Here is a 17,129-nt window from a genome sequence, read left to right on the forward strand (position 1 = left end):
CACCGAGCCGAACTGCGCCGTGCCCATCCCATTCCACCCGAACCGCGTCGAGCCGAGCCGTGCCGAGAGGTGTCTGTGGAGCCCCCCGGGCCTGGCAGCGATGCCCGGCGCCGCCTGCACGGGCAGGGCTCTCCGCCTGACGCAGTGAGGAGCTGCAGCCCTTCTCTTCTCGGAGGCCGGGCTCCAGCGCTGGGATTTGCTCGGCTCCGGCTGCGTTTCCCTGCCCGCCTCCTGCCCCCGGCCCGCCCGCCTGGAAGGGCGCGGGGAGCCGCAGCCGCGGGTGCCTCCGCCGCCCATCACCGCGCTTCTGGGCTGGACGCGCCGCCGAGCGCTGGGAGCCACCGCCGGAGCAGGTAGGTGCGCCCGCAGCCCCAGCCGCAGCCCGCCCGGTCCCCCCGCGTCGCCCCCGACTCCGGGCGGAGCCCCCCGCCCTGCTCCACACCGGCCCTGCGCCCGGTGTCGCCCCGCCGCGGCGCCCCGCGCTGCCCAAGAGCCGCGTGTGCCCGGCGAGCCCCGCGCAGCCCCCGGTGGCCGCTCCATGTCGCCAAACTTTTGGAGGCTGCAACCCAGGTTGGGGCTCCGGCGGGAAGAGACCGCGGGCCGGCAGCGGGGGTAGCGAAGCGCCCTCCCATCCGCGGGCGGGGTGTCCCCAGGCTCCGCCGGGACCCCTCGCGCTGCTCTTCTCCCCCGGGCGAGGGGGAGATCGGACCCGGAGCAGCTCCCCACGGCCGTGCCGGGGATGCGGAGCCGGGAACCCCGGCAGCCGCCCGGTCCGTGTTCCCTCACCCCCGCTCATGGGGGATCCCCACTTCGGGGTCTTCGCCCCGCCTGCGGGATGCGCCCGAGCTGGAGCATCCCCGGGGAGCCCCTGCGGCCGCCACTGCAACTGTTGCCTGCGGGAAGCCCCGGTGCTCTAGAGAAGAGCCGGTGCCGCGGGCAGCAGCGTCCCCTCGGGGACGGGGGTCTTTCGCCCCAGCGCCGCACGGAGCGTTCGGGGCGGGGGCTCTCACTCACCACCCCAAATAACCCCAGAAGCTCCGAGTCTTGGGGTGGGGGGCTGTGGTACAGCCGCTCCTTGGCTCTGCTCCTCCCGCCCCCCCCCTCAATCCCTTCTGCATTCCCACGCCGGCAGTTGAGACCTGCCTCCCCCTACACGCGCTCCTTCAGCGGCTATTTCTGTCCTTGCCAAACGCGCCGCACTTAGAGCTTTAATTAAAGAAAATTAGTGGAGGAGGGCGGGGGGGTGTCCGTGCTCCGGCGAGGCGGGGCCGGTCCCCGGGACCTCGCTGAGTGCGGCTGCCGTCGCGATGATGACTCTGGAGAGTCGGGGGCAGGTGCCCGCCTGCGAGATTGAGCCGCTTTCGCGATTTTGGTTTTTTTTTTTTAAGAAAAGGCAGGGGGCGGAGGGAGGGATGGAACGGCCACACGACGACGCGGGAACGTGTTCCTGCCCGAAGGGTGTGTTGCAGATTTAATTATGATGACAGATGTTGCTGTAAAGTTTTCGAATGCAGGCAGAGCATGGAGCACCGGAGCACCGGGACACTCAGCCGTCGGACTAGGGTATTCGCCCGTCGGCGCAGTCAGTGTTAAACCGCCTCCGGAGCTGCCAAAGAATGTTCTTGGTTGCGTTTTGACTGAGACTCGGCCGGGGCTGGGGGTTCTGAGGACGGCGGGGTGGGGCGGGCGCAGTACCTGGGGATGCCAGGGCAGTGGAGGGCAGGCCCCCCTTCCCTGGGCAGGCCCACTCCCACCAGCCCAAATCCCCGGAGGTCCCCAGCCTCCGTCCCGTTCGTGTGGAGCGGGGCTGCTCCTCCTGTGCGTGGCGGGACCCGACGGGCAGCCGCGACCCCGTGCTGCGGATATACCGGCCCTTCGGGGTGCCACCCCTCACACCTCCTTTCCTTCTCCATCTCTCCCTGGAGAGAAACCTCCCCAGCCCTGCTCATCCCTGCCTTCCCGGGCCGGGCAGCCCGGGGGACCTGCGATGCTGCCCACGTCCAGGATGCGATTTACAGCCCCGGGAAAGCCCTGCGGAGGGAGGGGAAGGAAGGGACCGGCATCACTAGGCTCCCCCGGGGCAGAGCCGCCGTTCCCGCCTCCGCGGCCGGGGACTCGCCTCCTCCCGTCAGCTCCGAGCGTTCCGCCGCCGGTTCGCGTTGGATTAAATATTTAGAAGTTTGCAGCGGTGAACAAAGCGATCGTTAATAGAAATTGATGGCACCGATAAGAAAGGGGTGGCACCGGCGGTGGCAACGGCGCGACTCAGCGGGAGCGGGCGGGGCGCTCCGGGGAGGGTTTTTAAGAGGTTTCACCCCAAGTTTGTTGCTCTCAAGGCTGTGACAGCGCCCAAGCTCAGGAGCTGCTCTTCACATTTCCGAGGGAAAAAGCGGATTTTTCCGCCTTTTCTCGCTGGAAAGAATAACCCTGTGCTTATGCACAGTCGAGGCAATCCGCAGGAGTTTAGCCCCTAAAATACCCCCCTGTGCTGCCTAGCACCTTGCAGGGCTCACCCTCCCTCAGACCTCCTGGGTTTGCCCCTGCATCGGTGGGCAGCGGGCAGCGGAGTGCTGTCAGTGGGGTTCGGGAGCGTGTCCCCAGCCCCCCAAAGTGCAGTGCTGGGCAGCGGGAAGACCCCTGTCCTGGGGGAAGGCTGGAGCATGGGTGAAATTTGACCAGTGACCTGGAGGAGCAAGTGGCCCTCGGGATGGGAGCAACCTCCCGGGGGGAAGAGTGGGTGGAGGAGACACGGGACCGGCCGGGGGCACAGTGCCTGGTGGCTGGAGAGCCTCAATCCCCCATATCGGCCTCCGCCGTCCCGCTCCGAGCTTGAGTAAACGTTTCTGTCAGCGGCGTGGATGGTGCAGCGTTCGGCAGAGCGGGATGCGGTCCTGGCGCGGGTGCGGAGGCAGAGGAAGTGGGGGAGGAAGGACGGGCTGGGATGGGATAGAGCGGACGAGCAAAGAGGCAAAGAAGGGACGAGGGTCGCTCGGGGACCGGCGTGGGGTGCGGGCCCACCCACGCCCTCTCCCCAGCAGCCGCTACTCGGTGGGAACCAGCGGTGTTGGACAGCACCTTGGCGTGCGGATGAGGAGAGCGGAGGGTAGAGAGGAAAGCCTTGGAGGTGACACGACGCCCCAGTAATGGGCGCCTGATTCGGTCTGTATCCCCTAGGGCGGGTCGGTACCCACGCCCGCCCACCCCCCTCACCCCTCACTAGGGGACGCTCCCCCGGCCCGGCGTTGCCCACGCGTGTCCCAGCCCGGCCGCCCCTCCGGGCTGGGGCAGCGCCGCTCTGTGACAGCAGAAAGTGGCTGGAAAGGGGCGAGGCGTCACACGCTCTGCCTCCGGGAGGCAGGGAAAGGCTGAGGGACCGATGGGAAGGCATGAATGAATGAATCTCCATAAAGAGCCCCAAGCAGCAGGGAGAGGGAGAGAGGAGGAGGAGGAAGAAGGAGGAGAGGAGGAGGAAGAGCCGGAGCAGGGCAGGCAGCAGCAGACGTGACGCCGGCAGGTAAGGGGGTGCCGGTCTCGCACGGTCCCGCGGTGCCCGGGATGGCAGGTTGGGGGGCACAGCCCAAGGGGGAAAGGAGCTACCGGGACCCCGTGCAGTTTTGGGGTTTTATTTAGGAGACATGTTTCCCTCCTTCCTCCTTGCAAAATATGGGATTCCCCAAACTTCCCAGAACTCCTTTCATCCCCCGATACCCCCTCGTCCCGCTGGCTCCGGGAGGGGGGCTCCGGACAGAGCCTGGCGGCAGCTCCCGGCAGGAACTGGCACCGGCGGCCGCCCGTACCGGGGCAGCCCCGAACCAGGTCAGCCCGCCCGGGGACAACGCAACTCGGCCTGGCGTCTAGAGTTACCCTGACGGGGGTATTCGGCTTCTGCTTTGTTCAATGGGGAGCTCCTTTCCGCCTGTTCTCCGTCCCCCTTCACTGCTCCTTCCCTGCCGCGGTTACATAAGGCAGAGGAGCCCGTAGCCAGCGCTGACGCGTGCCGGATCATTGGGATCGCACCCAGGGATGCCCAGAGCTGAGTCCAGCCCTGTCTGACTGCTCCCCATCCTCTGCTGCCCCTGTCCCTCTGCCCAGGCTGAGCCACCCACTGCCTGCCCCTGCCTAGTGCGAGGACTATGCTGGGGTCACACAGGTACACTCATACCCACACACACCACCAGCCCTGCTGCCTACCCTTGGCTCTCCCGCAGGGCTGCCCTGCACCGCACTAACGCCGTGGCCCTTGGTACACACATCCCATCTGATGGAGCAGCCTGGCTCCTGCAGACAGCCCCATGCCAAAGCAATGCATACTGGAAGTGTTTGCACACAAACACAACACTGTAGGTAGAACACGGGTCGTGTTTTTGAACACACGTGGGTTGGTGCACACCAGGGGCTAGTGTATGCCATGGGCTAGTGCTTGCCAGTGCTGGCACAGGGGTAGTGGGTGCTCTCCTTGTGCCGGATAGGGCTGGCTCCCTGCTCAGGTGGGCACTGGGAACTCTGCTAGGAGCGCTGCAGGCCTGGCAGGGCAGCCCTGGCTGGCTGAGATGGGCAGCTCTGCGGCTGCCCGCAGCTTTCCCCTCCCTGACCAAGGTGCTCCGAGCAGGAATCAATAATGCCTTTCTGATTGGCTTCAATTCCCCATTCAAAGTAGTCACTGCATTAGGACTTGATTTTTCTCCCCTTTGACTCCCAGCCAGATTAGATTGTGAATCTGGCTGATTTCAAGCAACTGGGGGAGGGAAGAGTCATACAGTGAGCGAGTGAGAACTGAAATATCCTACAGGATCCCCTGGAGGGGAGAGAAATCAGGTCTAGATAAGAGCTTGTTCTCTCTGTCTGGCTAATGCTTTCCTGTTTGATGATCAGAAAACACAATATCTAACCTCTCACCAGGCTGCCTAACTATGAAAGGTCAGGCTTTTGGCTAGTTCTAGGTGCAAGGTTTGTTATTGTGAGCTGTGGATTATTTATTTTGGTTCTCCCATCATATTTTAAAAATAGCAGTGCACAGTGCATGCAAACAGAAGGACGTGGTCAGTGCTTTGTAGGTTTACGAGTTGCTCTGAATATAACTCTGAGGTTGGAGAAAGTGTGATGGGGACAAGACATGGACAAGGTCCATGCACTAGACAGCCCAGAGCTATCCCATCTGTTTGCCAAGTCTCAGCCCTATCCTTGGGTAATTTTTTCCAACACTTGTTCACTCTCACACATGCTGGAGACAAGGGAGGATTTTGTCAGTGAATCCCAGTGATCCAGAGGGACACAGAAAGCAGCAGCCAGGCACATCCCAGCCACGCTGGTCCGGCTGGAGTTTCTCTGCCGGGTGCTCCAGGGCCGGGATTTCATGCTGAGAAAAGCCACAGCAGCGCAGCATTGCCTGCAGCATCACAACTGCCGGCACTTGGCTGTGAATTGCTATTAGCTCCAGGTGTGGCAAAAGCCTGAGATTACACAGTTTCTCACCAAAGGGCACTGGAAAGCCGCATGGAGAAGAGGGACTTGAGAAGGAGCTCTTGCAGGGCAGGGGGAAGCCTCAGGAGGAGAGACTATGTGGCTGAGAGCTTGCTGCAGATGGACTGTGCTGTTCTGAGCTCTGCTGGGGCTGTGGGGAGGCAGCTGCTGGAGTCACCATCAAGGCTGTGAGGTGAGGGGTGCAGAAGAGGGGAATCTATTGGAGGGGTTGTGTGGGGGTATGATCAGGGACCACAACCTTGGGCAGTGTTTGGCATGATCGGATATGGCTGCTGGATTTTCTTGGTGTTATGAACTCAGGGCTTGGGGAGAGTTTGAGTGAGCCTGATAGCAGGAGAGTACCATGGCTGAGTGTCTGGGTGTGGGGAGATGGATATGTGATGAGCAGCAAACTGGGCCCAGGTGGGGCTTGGTGGGACAGCCATGGTCCCAGGCATGGCCCAAACTGTGGGTGAGGAAGGAGGCAGAGCTGGGAAAGCAGTAGGGCTGTGAGGACCTTGGGTTGAAGGGGCTAGAGTGGAGACCCTAAGCTTTGTCCTGTGTCTGCTAAACCCCCAGCAGAGTGGTGACAGTGGCTTGGTGTGGAGAAGAAGGGGGAAAAGCATGATACGTGTTGTAGTTTGGCTGCTGGAGTGCTGAGTGTGTGCACAAGGGTCATCCTGAGACACCCCTGTAGTAGAAAAAAATAATAATAAATACCAAGAAAAGCTGTGAGAGTTAGCTCCAGGTGAGGGGGACCTGGAGTCTCCCTGCACCACCATGAGGAGCTGAGGCATGAGGGCCTTGGGGAGGCGGCATTGGGGTTGCAAGGGTTGTGTCAGCTTGGGTAAGGAAGCTGGAGGGACACAGTAGGAGGCTGGGGAGGTGGGGATGGAGGTTGGAGGGGTTACTGCAGCAGCCTGAGAGAAAGCTGCTTGCATTAAAAAAAAACCTCAACAAACAAAAAACCCCTATCAATCAATGAAGACTTAAATCTGTCATTTGGGCTCGGCCTCTGTGCCACCTGGCACAGACCCCGGTGCAATGTGAGATTCAAGGTACAATTCAAGATGACCCAATGGCTGGAGAAACCATTGCTCATGAGGAAAGCCCCCTGAAAAGGAATTGTAACCAGCTGCCTCAGGGAGTAGAGCATCCTGTCTCGCTGCCCCAGGAGCCTGAGCTCGTCTTTCCTGAGGAGTGGTGAGAAGTGGTTCCTGCCAGGTAGGGAGTCCCACCTGGGGACCAAACCATCAGGCATTTGTTCAAACACACACATTGTATGCATCCAGGGCTCTCAGAAAACTCAAATGACCACAACTCTGCTGGCTTCCCCCACCTTCTCCCCTTTGGGCTTAGAGGGAATCAATGGGAAAATCTCCAACATCTGTTTTTTCTCCTTTCCCATTTCACCATTTCTTTATGAGCTGGACGAGGGCAATTTCTGAAGCTCATTTGTATTTTTAAATCTGCAGGATAAGTGTATGGAAATGTATGTGTTTTACTGTATCAGCTGCTATCAGCTTTTAGCTTTATTACAGTAAGTGCAGAGTTTCTTGTGGGCCAAACTCATTCATTGGATTTAATGGAGTTAAACTGCAGGCAGATTTGGCTACTTGTTTGTGTATATCTTTATAAAATGGACAGGCAGAGATAATAAAATTTTATACTCTCTATGGCATCTTTTAGGGAAAAGTCTTCCAATATGTTTTATAAACAGCATGCAGATTTTGCTACAGTGTATGCTCATATCTGAGTACAAGGCACTTTAGTGCTGCTTCTTTTTTCCCTTTTCTGGAGCTGTGTATGAATGTGAACTTGGATTTGCCTTTGCGTTATTTTCTCGTGCTGCTCTCCTTACAACTGTCTTCAGCGGTTTTCAAAAATTTCACTGGATTTCTTTCTTTTTGGTGTATTTGTATCTCTTCCTAGAAATGGTAGTAAGAACCTTAACCCTTGCTACAAAGGGCTCAGGAGGAAAGAGTAAGGTATGTAAAGCCTCTTGCTAAATACCCAAAGCACTCCTAAACTGTCCCAGCTTGCAAATCTCAGGACCTTTCACAGGTGCAAACATCTGCTGTGATACCTTTGAGGAGCTTACTTTTTTTTCTCTCCTTTTCCCTGAGATAGTTTGTCTCTATTTTCACTATGTGATACTGATTTCTCAACCTATTCTGGACAAAGCTTAGATCCTGCTTGTGCAGGGCCTTTCCCAGTGTAACATGGAGCAAACCGACACTTGAAGCTGTAGAAAAAAATGTATTTCTAGGAGATGGATTTATTTTCTATTGAGATATTTGATGTTTTTCCAGGTTCTGAACAAAGTAGACCCAGACATGTGGCTATGGGGCATTGGGAGGGGAAGTGGTTGATGAGCTGAGCTAATTTATTAGACTTATTTGTGACTTATTAAATAGCAATCACCGCCCCATATGGAGCACTTGAGTGTGTGGAATTGAGGGGAGAGGATATCAAAAACAGGATAAATGAAAAGCAATTGTTAGTGACGAGGATGTAAATAAATCTGGAGATTCTGGTGACATTAAAATAGACTGCGTGTAGTGAGGAATGAGGGAGATGTGATGTCGAAGGAACCCTATAATGTATTTATAGCCCCACTCAGGATTTGCTGGGGTTTCTAAATAATGCATTAATTCAATTACACATTCTTAATTAGTGTTTACTCAAATAGGAGCAACATCATTACTTTACTGCCTCATATTTTAACTTTGCTGGTGTGGTGGGTTTCATTCTTTGGCTCTTTGCGAGACTTGTAACACTCAGCTGTGATGCTCATGCTACAACCTGCAGATTCTTCGGGAATGCCAGTTTTCCATATTAGGATTTTTCTTTTGTTTTTATGCTGACAGGCCTCACAACCCTGACCTGACCCTGTAATTGGAGGAAGAGGGAGAAAAAGAGCCCGGATGTGAAGCAGCTTGTCTCAGATGCTGAGCAGCACCTGTTCTCGGTAGAGCAGGGTGATCAGCAGCACACTGGAGCAGGATTAGGCCTTTGGGGCTCCCTGAAACAGGGGGTTATTTGTGTCCATTTGATCTTTTTTTTTTCCTCTGTGGAAACTCATGATACTTGCAAGAATGGGTGCTCCCTGTCCCTCTGGGGTGACAGCACTCAGGGCTGCTCCTCTCTGCTGCTGGCACCTGGAGCTGCACAGGGGTAGGGAGGCTCAGGATTCTGTGTGTCATCCCACAGGTAATGCTAAGGGATAACACCTTTGGTGCTCTGCCCTTTGTTGCTTTGTCTGAAGGGAAGATGTGTTCCTGAAAGCCGCACTCAGGTGTTTGTTCTTCGCTCCTCCTGGGCAGCAGAGCTGGGTCAGGGGCACATATGCAGGGTGGATGCTGGTGCCCAGGGTTCTGGTCCTTGGCACAGGTGAGGTTTGTGGTTAGCACTTACTTGTAACAAATGTTTTAGCTGCTTTATTCAAGTTATAGCATGATAACAGATCAGGGAGACTAATGCAAAGCCAAGACTGCTCCCTCCAAGCTGTGCCTTCCAGGAGTGGATCAACACTTGTCCCAACTTTGCAGAGAGCAATTTGGGCTTTTCTACCCACAGCCCTGGTTTTGCCTTTTAATTTTTGTTTCTGTCATTGCTTCTCTTCCCCACCCTCTGCCCACGCTCTCCTCTCGCTCGGAGGCGAGCGGTGCAGCCTCGAAAGTCCCATTCATCACCGCCTGCTCGCGAGGCACCAGCAGCCGCCGCCGCTCCATTGATTGACTGCAGCGGGGAGTGAATTTAAAATCATTACGCTCCTGAGACAGCTTTTAAATATGAGGAAAATCAAGTTCTGTAAGAAGCCTTGAGGAAAGGATGTCTCCAGCCAGGGAATCCCATGTGGCACCAGGTGCTGTTTAGGTTGAGAGGAGACCATACTGCTCTGGACCTCGAGAGTGTCCCTGTCTGAGCCGGTGAGATGAGAGTGGGCAGGCAGATGCTGGCAGAGAATTAAGTAGAAATATTTCACTGTAGAAAATGCTATTGTGTAAAGCCATCCATCTGCTGGCTGTCTAATGCTTTGCATGAATTAATGAGCTGATTGATTAGGAGAACCTTGCAGCAGCCAGGTGAGGGAAATGATTCTTGTCCTCATGTTACAGGTGGGGGGAACTCGGAGGCGCAGAGGTTATGATTAAGGTTTATTAGTTGGGTTGTTGTTTTTGCTTTTAGCGAAGACTACGGTTAAGACATTTGTCTGTGTCTTGTTTTACCAATTGATCAACCTGATTTTTGGATGTGTTTTGACTTCAAGAGCACTTGTGAGAGCTCGATATGGCTGCAACTCAGCCCTGGAAGTCTCAGCTCGGGATCTGATCTTCCAGCGTGTTTGTGTTAAAACAGCACAGTCTGCTGCGGCTCTTGGCTGTGCTGTTTGTAACCAACAGTCTTTTCTCTTTCCATTGAAAAAGACAGACTCTCACCATTTCTTATAATGTTGGCTGTTTAACACACCTTCCTCTTAACTCACAGCCTTTTTTACCTGTCAAGACTTTCCTTAAGCATTTCCCCATTCCTCACAGTATCTCCTCTGGCCACCTGCAGCTGGCGGAGTCAGGTTACTGATGGCTGGATGCATGGAGCATCTCTCTCCTCCACGCTACGATGAGTGCAGCTTTTCAGGAATGGTGCATTGAGCAAATGTCACTCCACAGCCCCAAAATCTATCAAAGGAAATGACAGCAGCTGTAAACATTAATCATCCTGTATCATCAAAATAAAGTTGTTGCAATACAGTATTGTCAGAGGATAAATGTCCTGACTTCAGCTCAGTGCTGATTCCACCAAGGTGTTCCAGCAGGAGATGGTAATAGCATGGCTCAAGGGCTTATAACCCTTCCCTCTCCAGGCTGTGTAAATGGTCAGTCTCATTACAAGGAAAAGCCTGGGACGCTTGAGGAGTTGAAGTAGTTCTGTTTCATCACTGTGCTGAGAAGTTTGTGCCTGGCCTTGCTTGAGTAAAAGCAGGGCTGTGTGGAGCAGCGCTAAAGGGGTATTTCCCACTGACTCTTCTGAGCACTCACTGAAAAAAAGAAAAAAAAAAAAGGAAATTTGTTACAGCAATGCTAAAAAAGGCAATCATTAAAAAAGGTACTGAACATCTGATTTGCAGTATAAAAATACCTCCTTCTGCTTTACTCCTGACAAAGGGCATGGCTTGAAAGCAAACCCCACAACCCTCGTGCTGGTTCTGCCCTTGCTCTGGGCACAGCAGGTACAAAGGTTGTGGGCTAATAACATCAAGAGTGTGACAGACGGGGCATCCATCAAGGTCAGCAGGACAAGGGATGGGACTGCTGGTGTCACCAAGCTCACCAAGCTGATTGACTTGTGGGAATGGAGGGAGGCACTGCAGTAATGTCACTTCCAGCCACCTTCTCCTGGGGAAAGTGGTGCTGAGTAGTGAATTGCAAGGTCTGGCGTGTGGCCCAAGGGGATACAGAGCTGCTGGAAATTGCTTTGTCTTTAAAATCTGGGAGTTCAAGTCTGTCTCTGGTGTTTTATGGCACCATTGAACTTCTGTGCTGTCTGGGATGGAGCCTTTGCCCATTGGGGCTGTGGGAACCTGGCCTGTGCTAGGAACAGGCTGTGCTTTGCAAACTGTGCAGTGGAGCAACACACTGAGGTGGGAATGGGATGGAGCTGTGGCTGAGTCCAGCTCCACTGAGCAGGCAGGTGGGGCTGGAGCTGCGGAGGGGACTCAGGCTGGAGGGTGACGGACACCCTGCTGAGTCTGTCCAGTGTTGCCCTCCAGCCTGGCTCCTTTTCACCTTGTCTAGGGCAATGCTGAAACCTGGGCTCAGGAATAACACAACTGCTTCTGGAGAACATCTACCACAGAGGAGTAAGAGGAGAACTTTGATAAATCAACATGTTTCAGCAGCTGCCCCAATTCACAAAGGAGCAGCAATTGGGCTGTGGAGTTCATGTAACTACTTCATGTGTAAAGAAAAAGGGAAATAGATTTGTGGGATGTGATTCTTAAAGGTCCATAAGAAACCATGTAGTCATTTAGGTTGGAAAAACAATAAAGACATAAAATCCAGCCATAATGGCTTACAAGCAAAGTGAGTATCACAACTCCATCAAAGTTCAGAGAAGTTTGTCTCATTGTTTACTGTGTAGGTCAGCTTGTTAATCTTGAGCTTCACAAATGGCCTTGAAGACCTTGGAGGTATTTTCCAATGTAAATGGTTTTATGATTCTGTAACAGATTTGCAGAACATTCCTCATCCCTATTAAAGTCCCTTCCAGTTTTGAACTAGGTTGTAGGTTCTCTAATTCTATACTGGCTTTAAGGAAAAGCCTCAAACTTTCTACATAGTTTTTCCCCCTCTCTCTCAATGAAGAATTACTAATTCATGTTACAATTTTTTTTGTGCATTCCAGTCCATATCTTAACAAAACAGCCATAAAATAGCATCATGTTGTATAGCCAACATATTCTCTTTTGCCCTGGAACTCTTACTTGTGGTGGTGAACAGAGTAATACATTTCATTTTAATGAGGCTGGTTTGGGAATTGTGTGTCACTTATTGATCTTGCTTTTCTTCCCATTTATTTTGAAATGCTGTCGTCTTTATTTTCAGCAGGTAAATTCTGACATGTTGTTGCAAATGTTGACATTTCTTCTGTGGTTTAGACTATAACCAGCTCCTCAGAGCCACCGCTTGTGGGGTCCTTGGAGCTGTTGAGTGCAGGTAACCTGTCCTTCTGCAAAGAGTGTGAAAAGAGCCAGCCATGGAGATGAGATGGGAAGTAACCTTCAAAGCTGGTCAGGTTTTCCGTGACTGTCTTGAGAGCCCCTTATATCTGTCAGTGGTTTTATGCCTAGAGAACTCGCAGACACATTCAGTGGGTAAACCTGGAGGCGAAGTGACATGCCCAGGGTTATCTGGGGTGTCAGTACCAGAGCCTTGCTGGGACCAGGTCCTTCAACACCTGCTTCTGCACTAACCACAAGACTTATTTCCTTTCTTTGTCCTTAGTTTTGCAGCGCAAGGAAATTTTTGTTTAATTTTAAATGTTCTCCTAAATCTTGGTGACGGCAGATTGACGTAAGCGTGTGCTGGATCAGGGCCTGTTCTCTTATGCATATGGATGTGTACACAGCTGTAAGTGCTTTCTGTCTTAAGGTTTCTGCAATCCAAGTGAGAGATCTTCCCTCTCTGTCCGTGGATGTGTCCCCTCCCCTTGCACCGGGGCAGCAGTGTTGGGTGCCCTGGTCTCCAGCGTGAGAACACTGGGCTGGATTTGGGTAGAATCATTGATTGTTTTGCTCAGCCATTGTTCATTGAGTTTGCTAGTGAAGTTGGAGTGTGTGTGCACTGTCCTGGGACACCTGAGAACTGGGCATGGCAGTGGGGGAAAGCCAGAGTGTTGACCACATGAGCTGGGAAATTCCTCCAAGCCTGATGTTCTTGGAGGTTTTGGGTGGTGTCTCAGCACATGTTGGCCATGTCTTGTCTGCCAGAGCTTGCCCAGGATCTTGCTTTTACTGCTGCAACCAGCAGCTAAAATGTGGCAGCTGTGTTGGGGTGAGAGCAGCAGCTCCCAAAAAGGGTGACAGAGACAGGCTGGGTCAGATGGCAAGGCGAGTTCATCCCAGCAACTGCAGATGAGAAATTCCAGGCTTTTTATCCCTTTCCATATGTGGTATCCCCTCAGCCATGCTGTAGCCCACATGCTTGCTTGGGAAATCTAAAGGTTCTTCCTCATCCCTGTAAAACATCTGAACTTTCCAAGGGACTCCATCCATTTACCAGCATGGAGCTCTCAGATTGTGCTGGATGCAGCCTGATGAAATTGCAAGGGAGAATATTAAAAAAAAAAAGTGATGGAGAGAACAAGTCAGCCCAAGTCTGTTTATGGTGATACCATCTTATTTAAAAGGGATAGCAGAGTATAAACCATTTAAATATTTCATCTGCAGAAGAGCCCTGAATGAGTTTGTACTACATGTGCATGTGTGATAAATGAGCAGGGATGGCAGCAGGAGTACCAGGAAGCAGCAGCCCTGCTTGGGCCCAGTTGCATATGGGGGGAAGTGGCTGTGCTGGTTAAAGTGTTTTATTTAAACAGAGATTTCATATTTTACCCTCTAGTTGGGTAAAAAATGAAAATTATTGCTGTCTTAACAGGTTGGGTCTGACTATCTGGAGATGAGAGCCTCATCCTGTTCCTAGGTGCTTTCTGCCTGCTGGGTGCCTGGAGGATGCTCAAAATAGCCCCAAATCAGAGCTATGCCTGCCCAATCTTGTGGAGAGTCACGAGGTCACTGGTGTAACTGGGAGGAGAATTTGTCCTTCTAGCTTTAAAAATAGCTGTATTTTCTTTAATGGCATTTTCCTTGGGGCAGCCAGGAGCTTGCAGGAGTGTACAGCCCAGTTGAGGTGCTGTTGAGCAGGAAGAGGTGCCAGGACAACCCAATTAATCTCTTTTCTAAACCACATTTGTCTCCAAAAATGAATCAAAACAAGCAAAACCCTGGGTTTCTCCTTCCTCCCCAAATTTTTTATTTTACTGTCTTCCCATAGCCAGGTTGATGATGTTTCCTCTGTGGAACATGCTTTCTTGTATTGCTAAATAGGATTCTGTAATCTGCAGCAGCTGAAGTGTTTAGTTAGGGTCCAAGGGTGGGGTTTTTTATTCCTAATTCTGTCCATCCTTACCAAAGCGTAGGGTTTCTAGCGATGAGTGATTTGGGGCTTATCTCTGGGGTGTGCTGTGAGTGCCAGACCCGTGCTTACACAAGGAGAGAAATGCATGAATTTTTCCACATCAGTAGGAGCTGAAGATTTTGCTATAGGTGTCTCCAGCTGCAAGGAGCAAGATACAGCTTTGCTGGAGAGCTCTGAAGAGGCAGAACTGAGTAGAAAATTTAAATGTGGATTTAATGCCTTGGAAAGCCATCTGTGAGAGAAAGTGCAGGTGCTGGCCAGCTCTTGGCCATGCAACAGGTAAGGCAGGCTGGTCGATAGCGAGGCTGCTGAAGCACAGGCAGGGTGGCTTTAATCTGACTTGGGAGATGTTCATTAGGGAGCCCTGGGCTGGATGCTGCAGGGTTGTCTCAGGGCTGTGGCACATCCCCTGAGGCCTGTGCTGTCTCTGAGTGCCTCTCTCTGTACTGGTTGCACAAGGTCCTGCTGTCTCCATTTTTATATGTTAAACTGCATTAAAGGTTGTCAGGGTCTGGGGTGTGGATGGGCTTGAGCCAGACTGACTGCAGCCAGGGCAGGGACAGTCGAGACACAGTTACCTTCCTAATTACAGCCTCTGTCGGTGCACGCTGCAGAAAAAGGAAAAGCAATAAGTAACATCGAGCCTCTGTTTGTTGTCCTTAAGGTCTGTCTGTTAGCTAATGAGGCAGATGGCTGAACGTCTTATTAGATGATACTATTTAGCACTTTTGTAGAGTTACAGGTAGTAACTTGGTTAAACCCTGGCTCTGTATTGACAAGGGATGAGAACAGCACCTCCTCCTGCCAGTGATTTGATTCTGACTATGCTGGGTATTCTGGCATCGAGGGCAGATCTGTGCCTGGGAGAGCATTGCAGAGCAAACACACACTGGGAAGGAGCATCACCCCTGCAAGCACAGGGCTGAGAACCATCTGTGCTCACCCAACCATGTGCCAATGGTCATGGGCAGTGGTCATGGCCATGGTAAACATCTGCTGTGACCCCTCATCACAGCAGTGCTCTGTTTGTGGGGTCTCTGGCAGCGCTCTGTACCCCCAGCCCTGCCTGCTGCCAGGTACTCCCCATGAGCATCACGTCGGCACTGCCCTCTGCCTTGCCCTCTCCTCAACCCACAAAGCTGCCATGTGGTTTTGGTGCCCTGCACGTAGCTAATGTCAATTTGTAAGACAATACTTCAGAATTACTTAGTGAAAACACAGACAGCATTGTACCGGCTGGTAACAACATTGATTGAAGTGATATTTAATCCAAGGAAAATACATGATACATAGTCTAGGATTCCTCACTTATCCATCATATAATGCAGTTCATGGGGATTAAATATCCCTCCTGTAAAGTTGGTTGAGATCAGTGTTGTTATTTGTTTTGCAAATGATCTTGACAGGGATGCTGAGAGCTATTGATTACCAATGGTTCTTTAAAAATTACTATTATACTGCAAATTACGAACCTTGGGGGTATCCAGTTATATGATAATGGAAAGGCATCGGCGTGTAATGACACATGCATCATACCAAATTTGCTCTTCCTATATAATGGAGATTGAAAGGGACAGGATTTATGACCAATAGGATTAGCTGTCTGCCATGATACATCCAAGGTAACATGACTGAATTGTCTAGTTGTTCATCATGGCAAGAAGTGCTGATGATTAGGAGAACAATTTAGGAAATTTAAAAGAAGGAAAAAAAGTCCTTGTTCTGACCAAAATCTCCTCTATCTTCTCATTTATGTAAACCACTCCTCTAATTCATAATACCTAAAATGCATCCATCACTCTCCCAGAAACATCCACAAGCACTGCAGAAGTAAAAACCAAGGCTGTCAGTGCTAGTGGAACTCCTAGGTTTGCCTGGAAAGCCTTCTGAGCTTCTGGCTGCGGCTGTGATGGAAGTGCAAACAAGAGCCCTGAATCTGCTGGGAATTTCAATGTGTGTGTGCCCTTGAAGCCAGTGGAGGACACTCATGTTGAGTTGTGTGCTCTCATTCCTGATGATGAATGTCTGATAACACAACTGCTTGTCTTCCAGGCTCTCCTGGTGTTTCCCAGCTCTGTAGCTGAGGACTGAATACTTGATGTGTTTGAGAGGAGTCAAAGGGTTGCTTTGGGCTACGGTGGCTTAAGCTGTGTCATAGGAGCCTTCCCCACCTTGGGGACAGAGCTGGGGGCTGTGACCTTGCCCTGCCATCCTGGGATGGCACAGAGGGCTGATAGAAGGATTTTAGTGAAACCCACAGACAGTGGTGCCTGAGTTTGTGCTTCATTGTTAACATGCTCAGCAGGAGCTGGGCTTGGAGAAATATGTGTCCAGGAGCCAGTGCCAACAGAAGCACGTGTAAAATAAAAGGAAGGGAAAACCAATTTCCCTTCTTCCACCAGCACCACCTCAGCATCTTTTGTTATGAAGTTGTGTAGTGCACTGAGAATCACCAGGCTGCAGTGTGGAGAAATATCCACACTCTCCCTGCAGTGTCCATGAACAGGAGACCACCTCTATAGATACGGGTTTACTTTTGCCCTCTGCTCATTTATTTTGTGATGCTGCAGTAGGAACACTTGGACAGTAATTTCTTTAAAAAGTTTAGCACTTGATAACACAGCACTTCAGATAGGGGAAGAAAGAGGGTTAGGTATTATTCTGTATGGCATGTAAAGATCCAGCTCCAGTCTCTCATGAATCCCACTAGCTCACTTGGAAATGGGATGGAGGAAGGTTGATAGCAAAAAGGAACTCTGAACTCACACATGCTAGTGGTCAGTGGAGGCTGGGTGCATTCCTGAGCATAAGTAATGCTGTGCTGTTACCCACCTTATCCAGAGGAATTATTCCCCCTGCCTGAAGTCAAAGTAGTGCCCTGGGATAAGGCTGCCAGGCCTGGCTCCTTGATGGGGGCTGGGAATGGCTGAACGCCAATGAGGAGCAAAGGCTCCTTGAGATAGAACCTTG

General features: G+C 52.1%; 1 protein-coding gene across 3 annotated transcripts in view; it reads left to right on the top strand.

Annotated features, from left to right (window-relative positions):
• Positions 1–207: 207 nt before the first annotated feature.
• The window catches only part of ELFN1 (extracellular leucine rich repeat and fibronectin type III domain containing 1), a 105,085-nt gene continuing 88,163 nt past the window's right edge, over positions 208–17,129 (top strand). Inside the window, exon 1 of one of the 3 annotated variants that reach the window (XM_071570981.1) lies at positions 208–353. The gene's annotated coding sequence lies outside the window, so the exon portion shown is untranslated. Of the gene's footprint in view, positions 354–3,324; positions 3,515–5,579; positions 5,654–17,129 lie in introns of those variants that run through there. The other 2 variants (XM_071570980.1, XM_071570983.1) reach the window with 2 other exon arrangements.

This window comes from Pithys albifrons, chromosome 16 (assembly GCF_047495875.1).
Source record: "Pithys albifrons albifrons isolate INPA30051 chromosome 16, PitAlb_v1, whole genome shotgun sequence".
NCBI lineage: Eukaryota > Metazoa > Chordata > Aves > Passeriformes > Thamnophilidae > Pithys > Pithys albifrons.